At 47.4% G+C, this 9,546-nt stretch overlaps 1 pseudogene; it reads right to left on the reverse strand.

The window, feature by feature from the left end:
* Window positions 1–3,777: 3,777 nt before the first annotated feature.
* LOC119361429 lies at window positions 3,778–5,727 on the reverse strand (annotated as a pseudogene).
* Window positions 5,728–9,546: the final 3,819 nt, after the last annotated feature.

Raw genomic sequence — 9,546 nt, forward strand, 5'->3', positions numbered from 1 at the left:
CAGCCCACCAATCCATGGACTAACAAACTGAAAGTATGGTAAACAGATTATCATACCCAGATGCCACATCATTGTTGCTCAGAGTGACATTGACAGACTTGGAGTCTTGTCCTGACTTGTACTTGTTTGGGCACTTATTTGTCCAGTGTTCCTCTGAACCACAAGTAAAGCAGCCATCTCTCTTTTTGTCTTTCTTCTTACCCTTCTTCTTAAAGGTAGTATTCTGTTGGACAGAGTTCTTTCCCTTGAACTTGTGGAAGTTCTTCTGCACCACATTGGCGCTAGAAGAACCATCTGCCCCTTTCACGTGTGAGTCCTTTGCTCTCGAGTTTTGCTCAACACTGAGATGACCGATGATATCCTCAACAGAGAATTCACGTCTCAAGTGCTTGAGAGAAGTAGCAAAGTTCCTCCATCCAGGAGGGAGTTTTGCAATAATGCAACCCGCGACAAATTTGTCCGGCAACTCACACTTCAGGAGCTCCAGCTCCTTAGGCGATGCACTGTATCTCATGAGCCTGGTCCAATACAGAACGGTTATCAACCATTTTGTAATCATGGAACTGCTCCATGCCATACAGTTTGCTCCCAACATCAGTTGCGCTGAACTTAGCTTCGAGCGCATCCCACAAGTTTTTGGCAACACGCATATGGAGATATGCGTCAACTAGCTTGTCTCCGATCACAGTAAGAACGGCTACCACAAAGATGGTGGTTGCCTCCCTAAACGCCTTTTCCTGTTCAGGAACAATCGTTTCTGTGGGAGACACAGCAACAACCCAAAACACGTTCATTGCTGTGAGCCACAAGGTGGTCCTTGTCTGCCAACGCTTAAAATGCGTCCCAGTAAACTTTTCCAGTTTCAGTGTCGCAGCAAAGCCTTGAATCGAAAAGTGCCTAAAATAAGGTTTTTGGATTGTTGGAAATATTAGCACTTTTCCCATTACACTAATCCACGAGTAAACAGTAAGCATGGAAAATACGGTATGCATCTCAGCATACTAGCACGTACAGAACATAGAAGCAAACCATCTATGAGCAGCACATATACGGCTAGCACAAGCACGAGTAAGTGAGGGATGAACAGATCATACCCTTCGGTTGGCCAGGCCGACGCGACGGCAGCAGCAGCAGCCTCGGCTTCGTCCGTGGCCTTCTTCTTAGCGGCGGCGGCGGCGGCCATGGTGTTGATGCAGGGGAAGTAGAAGCAAAGGCTGACGGAGCTGGGGACGGATCGGGAGCAGTCGCGCCGAGACGCTCCCCAAAAACCTTATTGCCGTTCTCCTGGGCAGGATCTCGAATGGCGGGGTTCCGGAGGCACCTGCTCTCCCGACCAACCGTGCACGCGGTCGTCGGGATGGGATCGCCATAGGCAGCACAGAGCAAGGAACAATAGATGACGGCTAGGTTACGAGAGAGGGAGTGAGTGAACCGAACGAGCTCACTCCACTGGGCAGAGCCTTCTTATATAGGCCGTCGGGCAGGAAGTCGTGGGCCTGGGCGGAGGCCCACGACCGAGTCTACGCACTCCCCAGCAAGGGAGCCTCCCGGCAAGCGAGTCAGAGAAGGGTCGCACTCCCGGCAAGGGAGTCAACGAATCCCGGCAAGGCAACAGAAGGGTCGAACTCCCAGCAAGGGAGTCGACGAATCCCGGCAAGGAAAAGCCCACAGTCCAACGTCTCGGACAGTGGCCCACCTGTTAGTGACTCGTTAATTAATCCCTGAGCGGCAAAAAGAAGCTCCGGCTCGGCTCATTCCCGCAACCCGCGGCGCGCGCACGTCATGACAAGACGAGGCGGGCGGCGGAGGAGGAGGAGGAGCGCGCGTGTACCACTCCTCTTCCCAAGCTCCCAATGGCAAGTGGTAGAGCAGCCCTTATAAAGGGGTCTCGACTCTCCTCAACTAGCAAGGTGGGACTAAACTTCCCACCACCTGCCATCTCATACATGGGCCTCAAGATTAACCAGGGATTAGTGTCTTATATGGGCCTAAGCCCATCCATAATCCATCAATCCCCCACCAGATCTCGAGGCACATAAGTTTGTCAACTGTTCCAAACAATGTTTGATATATTAGAAATTTCAGTGGAGACTGTTAAGTTGAACTTACACCTAGAGCAACAGGATTAGACTTCTTCACAACTGAACAATGGACTATGCCTTGAATTGTCAGTTTGGCGTGTAGAAGTTTCGCCTATTGTTAGCTGATACGTGGTTGCCGAAGGCTAAACCCCACGGGTGGAGCTTATTAGTCATACTCCATACCTTCTCATGAGCCTAAGCCCATCCATAATCCATCAGAATGTTGATTGATTGGTTGTAATGTTGCGTATAATAATTAATAAAAGATGAAATAAATTATGAAGATAAATATAATTAAAAGTTTGCTTTTCGAATTACTGCCTGTAGTGGGTAGTATCATAATTAAGTTATTATCGTGCATATGATACTACCTTCGTAATGCATAGTATTATAGATCAGTATCTTACATGATCTTATTTGTTGCCATGAAGAACCTATAGTAGTAAAATATTTATTATGATACTCAACATCTTTCTTTCTTCATTCCATTCTATGACATCTTATCAAAATTATCTCGTTAACATGCATGATACTCCCTCTGTAAAGAAATATAAGAGCGTTCAATAGTGATCTAAATGCTCTTATATTTCCTTACAAAGGGAGTACTAGCTATGATGCTCCCTTTACGGGTAGCCTTATATGAATTTTGTATCGACGTTCGTTTCCCTGTTAACTAGTTACAAAGTGGAGTGCGTTATGTACTCACAGGAAATGAGGCAGGTCATTTTATTCTATATAATGGAGCTTTATTCATTTAAGTTGTCACTTTGATCGATACAAAACCAATGAGCACACACCATGCTTCTACATGATTAGGATGCACATAGCCAGACACACACGCATACACAGTTTGTAATTTTCTAGGATGAATTAGCTCACGAGCTTGCAACATTAGCTATAAGAGAAACGTGCACCAAGTAGCACTTACAATTTGTTCATCCATTTTCTTAGTTTCTCACTTGCAACCGATATACTTTCAAATATAACATCTCAAAGGAACGCAACAGGCCAAACGTATCATGACTTGGAAACTAGTAAAAGTATATTTTAAAATTGCAAGACTGCCCATGGAAACAAAAACTGTGTTAAACTACCCAGCGAGCTTGTAAGACTTAACCATGAGAGTTGCAATTATGTTCAACTTGATCAAATTCCGATGCGACTTACTAAAAATAAGAATCCGAAATTTGTTTCTACAGTAGCTACGGGTGTAGATACATAATGAGTTGTTGCTTGCGTTTGCTGAATCCATTTCTATCTAGACTGTCTACGGTGTAGCCACTACACGCCTTCTCTCAGAACGATTATACCCATCACTAGCCTGTGCCACCAGCGTTGGCGCCTTTCGCTTTCGCCATGACTTTGACCACTTTACTGTGTTTCCAATGTTCGACACGTCCATCTTGAACTCATCTCTGGTACCACAGCACCATCTTTCCACCACTAACCAAAATTACTCCTCAAATTCCACACAAAAAAAATATACTATACAACCAGGAACCAAACTGTATTGTCCTATCATTTAGCCCGTAAGATAGCATCCAGACACTATATTGTTCACACACTTGATCAGATAGTAGATGACATTGAATTAGATATCACGCAATGACACTGACTGACATAGCTAGCGAATATAGGAATTTAGTGTGAAACAGATGCTAACACTGACGAAACTGTCGAAACTGAAGATAAGACTTCAGAGAGGCGGCTGCCCGGCGATGCGCGCGGAGCGGCGTCTGCCCATTAGCTCAGGCTGTTGCACTGTATGTGCTATCTCGTGCACCTCGTCGGCTTCGTCGGAGATTAGAGGCCGCCGCAGCAGCTGCTCCAGCAACGCCGCGGCCCCAGGGGGTGTCCCCATCCCGGACAGCTTCTTCTTGAGCTTGGTGTTCCAGTGGTTCTTGACGTTGAAGCCCGTCCGCCCCGGCAGCTGGGCCGCGATCACCGCTCACCTGCATGCCAACGCCAACGCGCTCATCAGCAAAACGTTAACGCGGAGAGGTGCAGCTAGCTAGCTAGCTCGGACAACGAACGAGACGGCGTGGATCATCATCGTGGGGTACCACCTGTCGCTCAGTACGGAGTGCAGCTTGATGATGGCCTGCTCCTCGGCGTCAGTGATCTCGCCGTGCTTGGGCTTGTGCCGCAGGTAGTTGGCCCACTGCAGCCGGCAGCTCCTCCAGCACCGCTGCAGCCCTGTCACGCGCGGCAAGCAGTGCAACGACCTCGTTCAGCGGCAACGACATTCACTCACTTAACCAGAGCGGTGCGAGTAAATTGAAGAAAACCACCGGTTTAAAGATTAGGTTTGCAAAAAACACTACAATACATCTTTTTTACAGAAAACGCCATGTCTTTAGTATTTTTTTTGCAAAAATCACTGATCGTCGGATCTTGCGCTGTTAAGTAAGATAAAGACATATGGGTCCCAATTTTCCGCTGACGTGGCATATCGTTTTACCCAAGACAGCGTTAAACGGGTAAAAAAGCGAAAACAACCGCAAGTTTTTCCCCTGTGTTGCCCAGGCCCTTGCCCTGTCCTGCCACACAGTCAGCCGCCTCGATGGCGCCGCTCACCACCATGCGCCAGCTGCCGCCGTGCTCACCTCCCTACCCCGCCGCGCTCCCGCCTCTGCTCGGCTGCGCCACTGCCTTCATGCACCGCCCAGGCGGGTAAGGGCCCACCTCGAGCAGGCCCCGACGCTCCCTGCGCCTCTCCACATGAGCTGCCAACGGCGATGCGCGCACGCGCTCAAGGCGTCGCCACCTCCGACGAGGGATGACGCGATGCGCTGTCGCCCCGTTTGCCCCCAGCCCGCCACGCCCGGATCCGGCGAGGGAGGCCGCGCCGCCGCCCCGATTTAGCCTCCAGCGCGAAGAGACGCCCTGTGACGGCTGCCGGATCCAGCGAGGTATGCCGCGCCGCCGCCCCAATTGGCCTCCAGCGCGAGGAGGCGCCTAGCGCCAGTTGCCGGATCTGGCGAGGGATGTCGCCGCCGCCCCGATTTGCCCTCCTGCGTGAGGAGGCGCCTAGCGCCGGTTGCCGGATCCGGCGAGGGATGTCGCCGCCGCCCCGATTTGCCCTCCTGCGCGAGGAGGCGCCTAGCGCCGGTTGCCGAATCCGGCGAGGGATGTCGCCGCCGCCCCGATTTTCCCTCCTGCGCGAGGAGGCGCCCAACACAGGCTGCGTTGACCGCCCCGACCCGTGGCGAGGATCTGATTGCATGTTTTTCCTTTTTGATTTAAGGGTGTCCGTGTAAAATCTATGGACTAGCTTCTGAAATTAGATTAAAATTGACCTAGCATGAAATGTTACGCCACGTAGGCAAAATGGGCCCCAACTGTCATAAGCGTGCTTAACCGAGTCAAATCCGTCGATCAGTGATTTTTGCAAAAATATTACTGAAGACGTGGTGTTTTTCGCAAAAAAAATGTATTATAGTGTTTTTCGCAAACCAAATCTTCAAATCGGTGGTTTTCCGCAATTTACTCACGCTCCACGGACGGACTCACCGGCGTTCTTGGGGATGAGGCGCCAGTTGCGCGCGCCGTACTGCATGATGTAGGAGAGCAGCTTGTCGACCTCCTCGTCCGTCCACTGCCCGCGCTTCACGTTCTCCTTCTCGCAGCATGGGATCCGGTCCATGTCGGCGCCTCCGCCACCTCCCGGACCGCCTTTCGCGCCGGTGGGCGGTACGTCGCGCGCCCGCGCTGCGTTCTTGCGAGTGTGTGTCTGAATTTTCGATCGGCGTGCGGCGCTCGTATCTGCAGGCGAGCTAGGACAAATGTTTCCTACAAGCAGTGGTAGTTACCACCGCTTGCGTTTTATATGTTGTATGTAGTATCTGTCGAAACCGAGAGTATGTACGTGTAGTATGTAGTATATAACAATGTTTAGGTACTATATACTAATTTTTAGGTAGTATGTACCATTTTTTGAGTATGCTCTTTTTTACGTACAAATATGTACGTATTTCACAAATATAAAAAAAAACTATGAGCTCATGTGCAATTTTTTCATGTAACTTGCTTTGAAATATCTTATATATTATATGAACATATTTAAAATAATAAAATAGTATATATAGTACCACATGGTAGTATATGAGACATGTGGGGTAACTACCACCGGCTGATAGGATGGATTTTTCATATATATATATGACAGCAGTTTGGGACACCTAGGTGCCCAGGCTCCTTGCCTTTCAACCGCTCGATTGCGTTGAGATGTGTGTTCACATATTACATTACAATTGACTAATTTGGAAATAATTATGGCAGAATACCTACCATAAATATGGCCATTAGTAGCATGCAAGACAATAATTATGTAGTAGTAGCAATTAGGAAAGAAAATGCCATGCATGGCAACGTTGCATATTTGAGAGCTATTAATTTGAGAGACACAAATCAGAAATTAATGCATATGGAGACATTTTTCATACGTGTATTAGTAAGAGGTATGTTGTACTCATCCGTGAAACATGCTTTTTTTACTAGGTATATGACATATTGAGTATATGATATCATGGGTATACCCAATGGGATGTTGTGTACGACTCGGTCTTAATGTTTATCTAAATGACATATACCTTGAAAATTAATTCATTAGAAACATACATACAAACATCCTTTGGGTATACGATATCATAGGTATATCCAATGTGTACCTAATAGATATGTACGTACAATTTGAAGATTGTGGTATACGATAAACTAGGTATACAAAATAGGAGGTGTGTTGTACTCTTATCTTCGTAGGGTATATTATAGCATGGGTATCATACATTAGTCATACGATATACTGAATATATATTAGAAACATACATACGAACAAAATGTAATAGTTCCAAAAATAAATTATTGAATATATATACACACCTGCGTATACATATAATTTCGTTTGTAGGTATTAGCTACCCGTAGGAAACAAAAATACGTGTATTAGATACCCGCAGTAATTCAAAACAAATCAACATTAGTACGATCTATTGTATGGCAAGTCTTCCATGCCTAATATTTAGAAAACAAAAATAAAATGTAAGCATGGAAAGTCTTGCATGAAGAATAATTGGGAAATAAATTAAATATACCACACTTTTCAAAACAATCAAGGTGTCCAGGCATCTAGGTGCCCCCATCTATTTTACCTATATATATATATATATATAGGTGCGGGCCGGGGCGCTGGGCCGGGACGGGGCAGGTTGCCCACTCGCACGACGCCGGATGTACCCCCAGTCCAGGCAAGCACGGTGGCGTCCGTCGCGTTTTCGCCATCTCCATGATGCTCCGCTCTTCTCTGCTCGATCCACGTACGTGCGTGCCTAGAATCCTCTCCTGGTTTGTGCGTCGCTGGCTAGCCCAGCGATCAGGCCACCACGAGCTTCACGGTGGCTGGAGTGTGGGCCTCCCGTGGGGTGCAGCCTTGCATGCGTTCTTTGCCGTTTGAATTTTTTCAGTCGAATTTTGCCATTTCATTAGCGACTACTCACTAGTAGAAAAGGGGGCAATGGTCCACGCCGATCCAGCCCATTAGTCCCGGTTCAATCCAGAACCGGGACCAATGGGGGCATTAGACCCGGTTCTTGAGCCCCGGGGGCCGGCCGGGCAACGTGGGCCATTGGTCCTGGTTCGGCTGGACCTATTGGTCCCGGTTGGTGGGACGAACCGGGACCAATGCGCCTCGCTCCTGGCCCACCACCATTGGTCCCGGTTGGTGGGACGAACCGGGACCAAAGGGTTGGTCCTCGTTACGGCCAGAGTTTAGTCCCACCTCGCCAACCGAAGGGGAATCGGACCGGTTTATAAGCCCTCCCTCTCTGCCATATTGAGCTCCTCTGAAAATGAAAATAGATGCCCTTATATAGGAAAATTAGCCTAAATTCATACGGATTTCGATTGAAATTTGTTATGAATTTAAGTTGATTTTCCTCTATAAGCGCATCTATGCTCATTTCTGAGTAGTTTTTTTATATTATTTTTTCTTTTCTGCTATATTTATTTTTTTCTTTTTATTTCTGAGTTGTAATAAGCCATTAAAAATAAGGATATATGCTCCTTTCTTAGTACAGTTAATCACAACTATTTTTTGCTTCTATTCATTTCTGGATAGTTTTCTATATAGTTTCTTTTTTCTTTTCTGTTATATTTATTCTTTTGTTTTTATTTCTGAGTTGTAATAAGTCATTAGAAATAAGCATCTATGCTATTTTTTTAGTAAAGTTAATCAAAATTATTTTTTCTTCTATTTATTTCTGAGTGGTTTTTTATATAGTTTTTTTCTTTTCTGCTACATTTATTTTTTTCTTTTTATTTCTGAGTTGTAATAAGTCATTAAAAATAAAAAAGAGGTGCAATGCTCGTTAAGACGAAGCCACTCCCCCGGAGCAATACGAGTGGGTCAACGGTAGTCACACGACGATGCCTTGATCATGGTAACGACATGGAACGCCACCATCGCCCGCCGTCAGCTCGGTTTTCACCGGCAACTACGTCTCCCCGACTCGCAGCTGGTGCCAGATGACGAATCCCGAGATCCGAACACCCAGCCTCAGGCCGACCACCTCTGACTGAAGAGATGACCACCATCGCCGGCTGCAACGGTCAGAATTATTTTTTGGTAAAGTTAATCAAAATTATTTTTTCTTCTATTTATTTCTGAATTGTAATAAGTCATTAAAAATAAAAAAGAGGCGCAATGCTCGTTAATTTGCTTCAAGCCTTTCGGAATAGTGTCAACTGCACTGCACATAGCTCTGTGCAGTCTACCGTATTCCTAAAGGCTTGAAGCTAACCAACGTGCAGGAGCATTGAGCCTCTTCGTCATCGTCTCTGCACTCAGGGCTTATAAACAACTGCGACTGCCTCTCGCTTGGCGATGTGGGACTAAAAAAACAGCTGCAGGAAGAATCAACAAAAAAATAGCTGCAGAAAACAAAAAAAAATGCCTCCTACTGGGCCCCCACGACCTGAATACGACTAGAAACCCTACTATGGGCCAGGATTCAGGCCCGCAGTAGGCCCAGAAGGCCCATCAGGCAAAGCAATAGCAAGTAGGCCCGAAAGCCTGCGGTGGAGAGGAGCTCAAGAGGGGTGCGGCAGTGGGGCTTATAAACCACTGCGCGCCCCTCTCGACTAGCCAGGTGGGACTAAACTTTGGCCCCGAGGCGGACAGCACAGATGCCTTTGGTCCCGGTTGGTGGCACCAACCGGGACTAAAGGGTGGGCATTAGTCCCGGTTGGAGCCACAAACCGGGACCAAAGGTCTTCGTTTCCCGCCCTTTGGGCTGCTGAAAAGAGGCCTTTGGTCCCGGTTGGTGGCTCCAACCGGGACTAATGCCCCCTTTAGTCCCGGTTGGAGCCACCAACCGGGACCAATGCTCTTGCTATATATACTGGACTTCGCAGTTTTCGCCAAATCCCATCTCTTTCTCGCCCCTGCCCCGAGCCTCTGCTCCTCATC

Source organism: Triticum dicoccoides, chromosome 2B (assembly GCF_002162155.2).
Source record: "Triticum dicoccoides isolate Atlit2015 ecotype Zavitan chromosome 2B, WEW_v2.0, whole genome shotgun sequence".
Classification (NCBI taxonomy): domain Eukaryota; kingdom Viridiplantae; phylum Streptophyta; class Magnoliopsida; order Poales; family Poaceae; genus Triticum; species Triticum dicoccoides.